Source organism: Paramisgurnus dabryanus, chromosome 22, assembly GCF_030506205.2.
Source record: "Paramisgurnus dabryanus chromosome 22, PD_genome_1.1, whole genome shotgun sequence".
NCBI classification, from domain to species: Eukaryota; Metazoa; Chordata; class Actinopteri; order Cypriniformes; family Cobitidae; genus Paramisgurnus; species Paramisgurnus dabryanus.
Window position 1 is genome coordinate 28,515,730 of NC_133358.1, and position 14,041 is coordinate 28,529,770.

Consider the following 14,041-nt stretch of genomic DNA (forward strand, 5'->3'; position numbering starts at 1 on the left):
TTAAATATAATTTCTTTTTTCTTCCAATTTGATTGGGAGGTTAAATATAACCAGGACAGATTCTGTGAGATTCATCCAGCAACACATCATCAGTACACAATGATACTTGTGATGTTCTTCTAATTAATTTATACATTTCAAGCCTTTTCACAGCACTGTTATGATTAACAAAAGTGCTTCACTTCTATGAGAAACAGATCGCATATCCTGCTGCGTTCAAATCAGTGTTACCTTACAAATGTCTCAATAATTCGTAATGCAAGTCGTTTTACACAGCGACATTGTCGTTAACTTTAAAATGCTGCTGGTGCGCTCAACACACAAGCATATGATTAAGATTGTTTATTTCACTGGGAAATTAAGTAACAGCGTCTGCGACTTCATCTCTCAAAGCACCTCGAACTAAAAACAAAACTAAAGGAACACATTATTAACCCTTTGACAAATGAATTATTAAATCACAAAAGAAAACAAAGGAACATAAATAAACGCACCCATTTCAACTCTTGTTTTACTCATATAATGTATTTGCTGCCTGAGATTTATTCATCAATCTTATTCCACCGTTTTGCTGCAGATTTTGTAGGAGAAGGGTTTTGTCGTTTTGAAATTATGTTGTCAAAACAATTTAAACCACAATAATAAATAAAGAAAACAGTGATGCATTATAAAAATGTTTATGAAAACAAAATTATGGGACATTTTTAAACACAATGGCAGTTTCCTGGACAGGGCTTAATTCTAGCCCCAATTCAGTGGTGGCCGACAACTTCTTTTTCGAAGGGTGCACAATCCAAAGCTCATCATAACATGTATTTAGCCCGTCATGTGTGTGGCTCGTAATGTCAAAATACGTGTCTGGTGCATACGCTTCGAAGGGGTTTATAATAAAAGAGGCACTCACGTTTGCCAGATGTGTAATCAGAGTTTAGTGTTAAATTGCGAGTATTTTATGAATGTGAGCATCTCTTTTATCATTATCCCTACAGCTGGCACGTATTTTGACGTGACGTATGATGCACATGGTTCACATGATGCAACAAACACATATTTTGACATGACGGGCAAATATGACACTCCGAACACATATTTTGATTTTGCACCCCCCTAGTCTGTCCCAGAATAAAATACTTGTTTGAACCGTCTTAACTCTTTCCCCGCCAGCATTTTTCATGATTTTCACAAAAGTTGAATGCCTCCCAGAAAATGCTCTTCTTTAAATATATAAACATTCAATATATTAAATGTAAGAACAGACCTTCTGCTGTCAAACAAAAGTTCTTACTACTTTTTATCACCTTTAAGCAAAAATTATATTTTTGTAAAGGACGTTTGATAGAGATCAGATGCAGAGATCCTTAAAAAACTTAGATGGACATACAGCTGTTTGCCCTGGGGCAATACTTCCAGGTTTTATAAGTTCCTGAAGTGCACCACCTGGTGGATAATAGCGATATTGCATATTGACGAGATAACTCGTCATTAATGTTTGTTAAAAATGTAAGAGTCTATGGCATGGGGATCACATTTTGAATGGTTATAATCCAATGTAAACAAGACAACTGCAATCTTTAAAGTCGTCACGGAATTGAAATTAAAGAGTTTTTTAAGAATATTGTGTTTTTTTTATAAATTACCTGTTTGTGAGCTTCTGTGCCCTCATAATCTTAAATCGCTAATATTCTCCCTTTCTCGAAACAACCTCTCATTGGCCTCGTACACACTACAAACTTTCAGGAGGGACAACTGCATTTAAATGCGGGAGTAAAACCCCTAAATGTTTGTTACATGTCTGTACGGAACAAGACTCACTGCCGAAAATCTGATGATTGACACAGAGATAACCATAGCAACGTTTCGACTTCTCGCGTGCATGTCACTCACAGCTTTGACCAAAATAATTTAACAGCGTTAGGTTTTGCAAAAAACTTCCGTCTTGGCATTGTGCATTTTACATATTTTTGAGGCTGCTTCACAGCAGGCTGTCTTGCAGTGTTGCCAGGTCCTCGTCTTTTTTGTAATCACATACCATTTTAGTGCTTAAAGGATAAAAAAAACTCAAGACACGACCCATTGTCAAAATTTCAGTGTCCATCACTGTAGTTCATCCAAAACAAACCAGAAATGAGACTCAAAGTGTTAAATACCGGAATTATCCTTTAACCGTTTATGGCTTTTGGCTCATGAAGCGATCAAGTTTTTGGTGTTATTAAAGTGTGAAGGTGCCGGTCCCAAAATTAAGATCTTTGAGGTAAAGCATTTGGATTTATTTCGGTTTATTATTGGATTTTTCTTGTTCACTGTTTTTTCGTGCAAGATCTGGCAACACTAGTCAGCAAACGCACGTGCCTCTGTAATTTTCTGCACCGTGCATACATAAGACTTTTTCCCCTTCTAGGCATTTATTTTTTCAGAAGAGGGACATGTCATGTCCATGATGCACATTTAAACACTTTATTAACTACTAGTTGTTAGTAGAATGCGGTTGTCAGTCCCGTAAATTACTGAACTTTGTATGTACAGAACAGGATTAAGGGCTCTATTTTAACGATCTGAAACGCAAGTGCGAAGCGCAACGCGCAAGTGAGTTTGTGGGCGGATCTTGGGCGCTGTTGCTATTTTCCCGGCGTGAGAAATAACTCTTGCGGCGGGCGCAAATCAATAAGGGGTAGGTCTGAAGTAGGTTCATTATTCATAGGTGTGGTTTGGGCGTAACGTCAAATAAACCAATCAGAACGCTAGCAACATTCCCTTTAAACGCAAGGGCGCAAGTTCCATGGCGGGTTGCTATTATTATGACGGATTTACCAGGCGCACGCCAGGAGCGGTTCACAGCCGAGGAGACCGACGTCCTTGTACGGGGGAATCCCACGCTTGCCATCATAAATCGGGCACGCCGTGTAACGGGAGGTGGATCTGCCTCAGGACTTGACGCCAGCAGAGGACATCGCTGCGTCCACCCTCACCGCTGAAAGGGTTTGGGGGCTTTGAAATCGGACCCAAGAAACGCAAGCAAGGTCCAACCCCAAAGTACTCTTACAAATCAAGTTCATATACATTAAGGTTTCTTATGAAAACATTTTAACTATTATTTACATAAAATAAACGTAATACAGCCACACAACAAAGTTATGAAAATATTTTAATCGTTATTTGCATGAGAATAAATAAAAACTATCACCACAATGCTCACCACTATGATTCCCCTTATCTCGTGTATTAATATTTTTAAGTGTAACAATTTATGATTTGCAAAAATAACTGTTGCATCTGTGTAGATTAGATAAGCAAAGTGTATGCGCGTTGTGCACGCTATACATTATGGTCAAGCATGCACCCTTAAAATAGCATAATGAACCACGCGCAACGCGCCACTGACTTTAGACTAGTTTTTTTTTGTTAGTAGCGCAATTGTTTTTTGAAACTGCAAAATAGCATAAGAGATGGTTTGCGCCGCAACACGCCTCCTCTTTGCGCTGAACCGCCCAGGGAGCGCAAGTTCATTCCCTAGTTTGCTGACGTGCATCTGTGGAGGGAAAAACCCCGCTGTGCGCCGGGGCAAAATACGAATGATACATGCGTCACTGACAAAGTCAATTGCGATGGGTGCAAGATAGAGCCCTCTGTATTAAAAGGGGAAGTGACAACCGAATTAATATGCAGTGTGTACGGGACCTTTACTTCCGGTCACACAGAATGTCGCAAGGGCGAGGCCGGCGAAAAAAATCGCAACGATTAGCAATTAGCAACATGACCCAACTTACAACAATTCAATCAGTTCTCGTTGGACAAAATCAAGTGCCGTCCTACCTTTTTCTCTTTTCAGAAGCAGTTTCACTCGGATATACGACACGACAGGGAAAATAAGATACCGTAAATCCTCTAATAATTTTTACTGGTAGTCCGTTTTGCTCAAATAGAAATAAAGGCCTGTCTCTAATTCTGGCCTCCTACCAATAAAGGCCTGGGTCGCGATGTGCTTGAGTAAAATAAAGGCCCGGGCCTATATTAGAGGATTTACGGTAATCATTACTTACGTTTCATGACGACTTTAAAGCTGCATTCCGTAACGTTTGCCTCTCTATCGCCATCTCTGTTTGAAACATAAAATTGCATTTATTGCAGAGTAATTTTCTGTATGTGCATTGTGCTTTGCTCTGCTACTCTGCACTACTCTCGGGCTGTATTGTTATATCAAAAACCTTCAGCATCTTTTGAGCATCTATATTTCTAAAAGTGTTTGTTAAAATTTGGAGAGGTTACAGCTCTGTCTGGCACTTCTCTCCACATATTGTGGCTATTTCATACACAACGGCAAATTTTTTTGGCCACTTTAATCAGCGTTTTTTTTTATCTGAGAGTGCTTGAATGATAAGATGTCAGAAAATTCTTAGGTAAGCGAAAAGCACCTTTATTACAGAGATATATTGGCGAGCCCTTAAATTTCAAATGTCCTATTATATACAAAGCCGTCTCAATGATGAACCTTTCCTTCGGTGAAGTGCACTTAGAAGGTAACAGCAATTTGGGGCTCATAAGTGAAGGGATGTGTGACTCTTAAGGGACAATGGCGAACAGCTCTCGAGTCCCATCTGTCAAATGAGATACATTCCTCTGTACACCTCAGAGCTGGAAAAAAACATCACAGATTACTCAGAACTTCTACCACAGATAAATTCCAGCTACAAAAGACACCAGGCTTCCAGACAGCATCTAGATGAATAATTCATAGATGCTGTATGAACCAATGTTCCCTAATCACATCTCTAACCAAAGGTCTTTCCACATGGGTGCCATCTAAAGCTTCCTTTATACAGACTAAGAAATAGACAATAAGTCTAATGAAATCTTTCTTATGATGTGACTCAATGATCATTATCATCTATCAATGGCATGCCAACACAAAAAGACGTTTGATATTTTATCAGAATGTGGGACATTAAAAAAATATCCTATTATGTTTTATTGACATGATGAAGGTTGAATTTGCTTTTATAGTCACCTAAGGCTGTCATTAAGAAACACATCGGCTATATAACCTACCAAACCAACATAATGCTACATCGAACGACAAAGTCATCACAAACCTCCATGCAAAGAAATTAGATTTGAATTGGTTAGTAAACTAATATGAAACGTCTGGTGCCCTGAAGGTAAAACAAATGTCCAAAAAACATGTCATGGTCATATTTCAAAAAAACGAAAAGAAAAGAAAGAACAGAATTAGAAAAACAATGCCCGAAAAGACCTAAAGCCTGTTTTCAAGGGTAAAATTGGAATGGTAATATGAAACCTCTGGTCACCTTAAAATTAAAACAAATGTAAAACAAACAATATTTAAACGGGTAATTCTCGCGAAATTAGACTTATTAGGTGTCATGAAACATTTTGATAAAAAAAATTAAAGGCAAAGTAAGAGTATCAAAATAAGAAGCATACAGTTACAAACATCTCTTCATGTACTATTTCGCACATGATTTCAAATGATATCATACAAACCAATTTTGTTTTTTTTTTCCACATTTAATGGGAAAATTTCATTACCACAACGTGTACATGACTGGATTTGGGTTCTTTGACATGGAAATATTTATAATAAAAAATCTAAAAAAATAAAAAGCTTCAGTGCATGTTATACTATAAACATTTACAGTAAAGAAACATGTGGTATTTGGTGATCATTGGTAAATGTAGAGATAATAATGAGTAATATAAATGTGTCCAAGACCAATTTTCTGATCTTCCGCAACAATTTTCAATCATTGTTTAAGCCCTCAAGGAACTAAAATTTTCAAAAAAAATTGTTGGAAGGGACATAATTGACTGTGACACTCAAGATGGCTACCAGGTAAGCAGTTCTTATTTTTCTCTCCAGATAAAAGTTAAAATTTTGTTTGTCATACTACCTAGACAACTTTTTAGTTCTCATTACCGAAACATGAGTTTGTAAATGTATATATTAAATGTAATTTCATGTTGCGGTAATGATAATTTTTGATAATGATAATCTAAAAAATTTAAATAATTATTTAGGAAATATTTTTTAAATCAGCTAAAAATAATGGTTATAGTAAGTTCAGACCTTAATCTTATATGTGCAAAAAAAAATTGGCTCCAAGGGCTTTTTAAAAATTCTGATGCTGGACACCTTCCAAATCTGGATTTGGTGAGAATCACCCATACATAACTTTCAACCAAAAAAAAGGAATAACAAAATAAGAAAAAATTGCATTAAACACTAAAGCTGGTTTTCAATAGTATTAAGATATTTTTGCGTATGAAAGTCACACTCATTTACTGTCTATGTAAAGTATATTCCGAGAATTGTTTCTCAACACATTAGAAATGTTTAGCTAAATTAATTACAAAGACTGTAAGCTATGTAGCTCTAAATTGTGAAGTTACACCGTCAAATTTTTCTGTTCAAGATTATTTGGACGGGGTAAAAGGTGGGGCAGGGCTCGATGACGCACTGGAGCCGCCCCTAACACAATCGTGAGCATGAGCATCCATTCAGGTTGTAGCAGTATTTTAAAGATAAGACAGACGGTAGCTTTTTTCAAGAACGGACACTCCCCCAGCGTTTATGAGCAAAGAATTCTGCCTGTTTTTCCAAGAATTTGATCACATATTTTATTAACTCGTTCCCTGCCATTGACGAGTTATCTCAATATAGTCAATTAAGAGAAAATATTTCCCTGCCAATGACGCTTTCCTGACAAGTTTTTATGGTAATCAGTCAATTATCCACTAGATGGCGCTCCTACCCAATGTATAAAAACTGAAGACGACAAATTTGACAAATTATTAATTCCGTGTATGTTTAGATAATCGTTCTGAATCTGAAACTTTACCAAAATGCAATTATTTCAGCTTTTTGCTCAGAATTGGGTATTTTTGAAGAAACCTACCCATATTTAAAAAAAGAACAAATGAAAATAGCATGAAACTTTTTTCCTGTTTTGTTTGTTTGTTTGAAAGCAGAGGATCTTTTCTCCTTTATTTGATATAATTGTATTAGGGATGCACGATATATCGGCCGGCATATCGTTATCTGCCGATAACTGCTTATTTTTAATATTATCAGTTATTGGTCTGATAGCAAAATTAGGCCGATAAATGAAAGCCGATAAAATATGGATTATTTCGGTTTGTTGAACCACTTCACTTGCTCATTGCTGGCCATGTGGATTTTTGATTGGTGATTTCTGTGACATAGCACGAAGATGACACGTGTTGCGGGCTTAAGAAGAGTATGCTAGTCTAGCGCAAAGACAAGATGTCCGCGGTCTGGGAGTTTTTCATTGTGAAATTAATATGAATATTTATCGGCCTATATATATATCGGTTATCGGCCCCCAAATATAAAGAGTTATCGGTATCGCCCAAAATTTCCATATCGGTGCATGCCTAAATTGTATGTTTATATAGTTATAGAATTTTTTTGTCCTGGAAAGCATTTTGTAAAACTTTCTTGAAAATCACGAAAAAATGCTGGCTGGCAACTTTAAAAAAAATGGTGGCGGGGAATGAGTTATACAAGGATGTTTTTTATCATTTAAATTTGGCTGGGTGGTTAAAAAAAATTTTCTGTGGTGAAACAAACTGAGAACACATTTAATATCAGACTTTAAGTGATGCATAAGTTTCTAAAGCAGTGCATTAAATTACATAATTATACTGTTTATTTAAATGAGATGTAAACATTTTTGAGGTAACAACAACCCAGCATAGGCTTATTTATAACTCAATAGTTGGGTTTGTCCATATTTGATCCAACCATGGGTTAAAACCACTAAATATATTTTGCATTACAGTTATGGGGGCAGACTCACCCACGAACACATCACCAGTACACAGTGACGCATGTGATGCACCCGTACTAAATGTTACAGTACTGTTGTATTTAAAAAAAATGCTGTCAATCAAAAGGCCATTCATTTGTATTTCAGAGTTCAGTACATCACAGTGGTAATGCATTCGACCAAAAATAGAAGCGTTGAGTGTTGTTATCGTAACGACATCATTTACTACGTGTTGTTTCTGTGCGTTGCATTCTTTCTGTATCATGCCTAGCGTTGGGTTGGCACACATTTGCACACTGACTCACTCGATTTGTCATTCTGTGAAAATGAGATCTGATTTGCATCTTAACAGGCCAGTGCGGTATGACATTTCTTCCTCCCCAATATTATTTTCATACAGGCACCACATCTGCCGGGCGTCTCTGAACCATTGCACAAGCCTCATGAGAGGCACAGGGAGGTTTTCTACATTGTGCAACACAGTGTTTCCTATTTGTATGTGATAAATAGCCTAATACATTTAACTACTTGTCTAATGTATTTGGCCCGCATGACAGCGAATTTAATTTTGCTAAGATGTTCTTAAAGAAATAATCAGCCTAGCGAAAATTGTGCTATTATTTACGCATCATTAAGTCACTCTAATTTGGTGATGTTGGTTCAGGTGTTTTTGGTCATAAATGACCCCAGCATATCCATTTTTGCTTCACAGAAGAGAATAATAATACAAGTTTGCAAGAACATGGGGGTAGTTTTCATATTTGGGTGAACTGTCCCTTTAAGACCAGTTTCTTCAGCAAATGAGCCAATTGGTCAAACAGCAGCTACAGTAAAGGCATGGGTATTTTCGGCTTACCTCCAGGGAAAGATCATCAACACAGCAAGCGAGGAGGTCGAGCCATGGGGATAGCGGCGGCGTTTCTTTGTGACGCTGGTTGAGGGATGATTTTTCTTCCTTTTTTGCTGTATTGGATTTTGCCGTCAGGCCCAGCAAACGTTCCACATCTGCTGATGAACAGTAGTATTGATATACATAAAAATACAGTATATTTCCTCATATTTACTCCCAGTTAACAATAAGAACATACATGCAATATTTCATAATAACTTAATATATGAGTCTCTGGACCACAAAACCAGCCATAAGTCACACGGGTATACACTCACCTAAAGGATTATTAGGAACACCATACTAATACTGTATTTGACCCCCTTTGGCCTTCACAACTGCCTTAATTCTACGTGGCATTGATTCAACAAGGTGCTGAAAGCATTTTTTAGAAATCTTGGCCCATATTAATATGATAGCATCTTGCAGTTGATGGAGATTTGTGAGATTCACATCCAGAGCACGAAGCTCCCATTCCACCACATCCCAAAGATGCTCTATTGGGTTGAGATCTGGTGACTGTGGGGTCCATTTTAGTACAGTGAACTCATTATCATGTTCAAGAAACCAATTTGAAATGATTCAAGATTTGTGACATAGTGCATTATCCTGCTGGAAGTAGCCATCAGAGGATGAGTACATGGTGGTCATAAAGGGATGGACATGGTCAGAAACAATGCTCAGGTATGCTGTGGCATTTAAACAATGCAGATTTGGCATTAAGGGGCCTAAAGTGTGCCAAGAAAACATCCCCCACACCATTACACCACCACCACCAGCCTGTACAGTGGTAACACGGCAACTGTCCAATTTTGGTGAGCTTGTGCAAATTGTAGCCTCTTTTTCCTATTTGTAGTGGAGATGAGTGGTACCCGGTGGGGTCTTCTGCTGTTGTAGCCCATCCGCCTCAACGTTGTGTGTGTTGTGGCTTCACAAATGCTTTGCTGCATACCTCGGTTGTAATGAGTGGTTATTTCAGTCAAAGTTGCTCTTCTATCAGCTTGAATCAGTCGGCCCATTCTCCTCTGACCTCTAGCATCAACAAGGCATTTCCGCTCACAGGACTGCCACATACTGGATGTTTTTCACTTTTCACACCATTCTTTGTAAACCCTAGAAATGGTTGTGCGTGAAAATCCCAGTAACTGAGCAGATTGTGAAATACTCGGACCGGCCTGTCTGGCACCAACAACCATGCCAAGCTCAAAATTGCTTAAATCACCTTTCTTTCCCATTCTGACATTCAGTTTGGAGTTCAGGAGATTGTCTTGGCCAGGACCACACCCCTTAAATGCATTGAAGCAACTGCCATGTGATTGGTTGATAATATAATTGCATTAATGAGAAACTGAACAGGTGTTCCTAATAATCCTTTAGGTGAGTGTATTTGTAGCAATAGCTAAAAATACATTGTATGTGTCAAAATGATCGATTTTCCCCCTGCCACCTTCCATGAAGATATTTGTAAATTTCCTACCATAAATATATCGGAAATGTATTTATCATTATTAATATGTGTTACTAAGGACTTCATTGAGACAACTTTAAATGCGATTTTCAAATAGTAGTATCTCTTGGCTAAATTGTGTCCAACCCTTACAAACCATACATCAATGAAAGCTTATTTATTCAGCTTTCAGATTATGTATAAATCTCAATGTCAAATAATTGATCCTTATGACTAGTTTGGTGGTCCATGGTCACATATCACGAATGCCATTTAATAAAAAGATTCCTCTAAATTCCCCTAAAGAAAGAAATAAGTTTGGTTATTTTATGTATGGCATCATGCAAAAGTTGAATGCTGTAGGATTGCTGCGTTTATCTGCACATTTACCAATTTTAAACAAGACTTAACAACAGGTAACAATGCATTGTTACTGTGTAAAACAGCCTCCATCTTCTAACTGTCCCATTGTTTAGCCATTTTATCTTCTGGATTTTGAAAAGAAATATTGAACCCCAGTAATTGGTTTTGCTGGGTATTTGCCAACACTGAGAGCAAAACAATTTCAAGCAATTTAAATCTGGCTTCATTGTAAGCCGTAGTCATTTTCGTCCTTATTCTTTGAAAGACGCTATTTCGAAGACACAAAGCATATCGTCAATACGCTCGAAAGAAAATGCCTCAAAACAATGCAACCGGCATTGTTCCTGAACAAGTTCCTGACTCTCAATGATTCATTCTGACTCATTTGTTCCTAAACAATTTGCTTGTTTAGAGCATAATCTGTAGCAATGGCATTAGCATTATGTTATTATATCTGCAACCATTCCAGTTAAGTAGTTCTGGATATAACCCTAAAAAAAATATCAAGACGTATGTTTTGTACATTGCCCACCGCCTCAACTCTGCAAACTTGAAGGTTATAAAGGTTTATTTCAGCATAACATAATGCAAAGTGATTTCCCATCCTCAGGCGATTCACCCACGAGTCCATTGTGTGATCTCTTTTCACTCGCGAGCTCTACTTCACACATTTACTTTCACAACCCCACGACTTCATCTTTGTAATGTCTAAAATAAAACCATTATTTGTCATCATTAAAATTGCATTATGCACAGCTGACTCATATAATCTTGCTTCATCTGCGAGCGTGTCATCAGAGCAACTGGATGTCGGTTAAGCTCAAGTGTGGGCAACATAAACGTCTTTGCATCTTCATATTCATTAGTGAACTTTCTTTCCGAGCTGACATCTTCAACCTTTGCTTTGATAAAACGTCACAAAAGCTCTGTCACTGCTTTAAAATGTTTTGTTGTTGACTTCAAAGTGGACCTGGAAATGAACGAGTTTACATCATATCGACCAGAGCATTGGGACACCACAAAGGATATTCATTTTTTTGCCGGAGCCTGGCAGTAACTCCAAAACGCATTGCAATACAACTCAAAGGACTTTTACAAGTGTTCCTGTGAAATTACTTAGAAACACAGGCAATAACGCTGGCACCGCGCTTGATAAATGCAACCGTATATCGAAAATAACTGTGGGATACTTCGTGTTGGCACAACGCACCGCTGAGACTAGCAATATGCTGTTAATATTTATTTTAGTTATGAATCTAATACTTGCTAGAACACACAAACACAAAAAAACTGGTCAGCTGCCGCCTTTGACAATGATGCCGTATCAAGGTCGACCTTCTTCGCCTGGTTTTTCCTCAAGCAGGTGAGTGCACATGCTCCCATGAGGCTCCCTCTGTGCCCAATTGTAAGTGTGTATTTCACAGCCATGAGGTGGAAAAACAAACACACTCCCTCCAAAGCCTTCATGCAATGTAATCTCATGAACAGGCTTCTTTCATGGTCAACAATGCATGCAGTAGCTATATTATACCCTATGTATAAAGAAAAATATGAATATGGGCCTATGTTTTTTCACTGAAATAGTAGACTTGCACCTCTATTGTAGCTGTCCTTTTTCATCTTTTCGTCAAAGGTGTTGCATTATGAGTGAACATTGTTAAAAAATTACATCACTGTAGTGGCACACGCTTCACCATAGGTTTTACAGAAATTAAATCCCATGCTTTTAAGGTGGATTGTACGAAAACTTCCAAGAAAGGGCTCCAAAATCACTAGATCTGTTTCCTTATTACTGTTCCTATATATATATATTAGGGATGGGCATGATTAATCGACGATCGATAATTCATCGTTAAGAATTTAGTCGATGACGTTAATTTGTTATTGATTAATCGAATCCTTTTTTTATCTAATGCAGGTTGCGTTGCCTAGCGTAGCGTGTGTCTTGAAACAATTAAATGAATTTCACTGTGTGGCAGCAGTTCAACATTTTACCACCAGGGTGCAATTTTTGACGCCATACTCTGTTATCTGTGACCTTCCGTTTTTATTTCAGTTCCGTTTGTCTAACTAAATGTAGTTTAACTGTTTGCCACAAGTTGATCTTGTAATAAAGGTCTTACGGAGGAAAACGCGCTGTATTTTTGTATGCAACAAATTTTGAATTATAAAAGTTAAATAATTATTTTTTATGATAAAAATATTAATGATTAATCGATAGTCGATCGTTAATTCTCCCGACAATCGACTAAAACAATTTAATCAAATGCCCATCCCTAATATATATATATATATATATATATATATATATATATATATATATATATATATATATATATATATATATATATATATAGGAACAAAAAACGAGATTTCTGAAAAATGTAATTAAAAATTTGCAACAAAACTCTTCATATGCTAAAATATAATCGTTGTTACTGTAGCCATTAATTTTTTTAATTTTTATTCAGATGTCCAATTACAGTTATTTACTTGCAGTCCTTAATAGAAAACGTTTTAAGGTACGCTTGATTCATTTCTGACTTCTGAGAGAAGTTGAATGTGCGCCTCAAATTTGGGTATAAAAACACTAATTAAATTTGACATCCTGACTCCTGTTCAAAATGAAACGGTAAGACCTCTCTGAAAAGATGAGTCCAAATTAAAGCACTTAACCATGTTAAATGGTCTTTGAGACAAAAAGAATGGGGCTTTAATAAATGTGTTAAGCACTGCATACAGTATAAAGCTGGCCATACATTTGAAGATTTTTAAAGAGCATCAATTATCCGATTCACGATTTTACATTTCCTTTGGTGTATAAGTGTGTATTACATGTTAACGACAGAAGCAACAGTTTACTTCCTGGGATTGGTGATGTAGTAAAGACCGACATTATCATCACTTCTCCTGCTTTGGACTCAGCCCCGGTAAGTAAACTCCTGTTTGCATTGCATTGTGACCGAATGTTTCAAACATGGTAAGGAGCGTCACATTTCCGGCTGACGTCAGAGGAATTCAGGCCAATCACAACGTACAGATTAGCTGGCCAATCAAAGTCACAGCGGTTTCCAAATTGATGAGTTTTGTACATGAATCACTGCATTTCAGGAAGACACAAAAAGTACGGTATGTGGAAAATAATGTTTTTTTTATACCATAAACCAGGGTTTCCCGCAGCACTTTTCAGTTCGGGTGGCCCGCCTAACCCTACCGCCTTAATTAGGTCGTTCAAAAAAAAAGGCAGTCAAGTGCATATTGGAGAATAGCGCGGACGCTCTTCACACTGCGAGCAAGCACGTGCGCCACACGGCCGAAATAAGAAAGACGTGGTCCGGACTAGCCAGTTGATAAAACATCTAGGAGAACAGCGCGGGTGTGTGGTGTCATTGCGATTATTTTGCTGCTCCTGATCGCGTTGGAGCCTCCCCGAACCCCAAATCTTAAATATCAAACATGTTTTTAAGACTTGGTCGGGTTGTCTCCTACATGACAGCAACAATAGCTAATGAGAGCGTGCAAGCTTCAACCGGATGT

At 37.5% G+C, this 14,041-nt stretch overlaps 1 protein-coding gene across 2 annotated transcripts in view; it reads right to left on the bottom strand.

Moving 5' to 3' along the window:
* The window catches only part of sntg1 (syntrophin, gamma 1), a 59,601-nt gene that overhangs the window by 36,844 nt on the left and 8,716 nt on the right, over positions 1 to 14,041 (bottom strand). Inside the window, exon 2 of one of the 2 annotated variants that reach the window (XM_065258612.2) lies at positions 8,662 to 8,810. The gene's annotated coding sequence lies outside the window, so the exon portion shown is untranslated. Of the gene's footprint in view, positions 1 to 8,661; positions 8,814 to 14,041 lie in introns of both variants that reach the window. The other variant, XM_065258613.2, reaches the window with a different exon arrangement.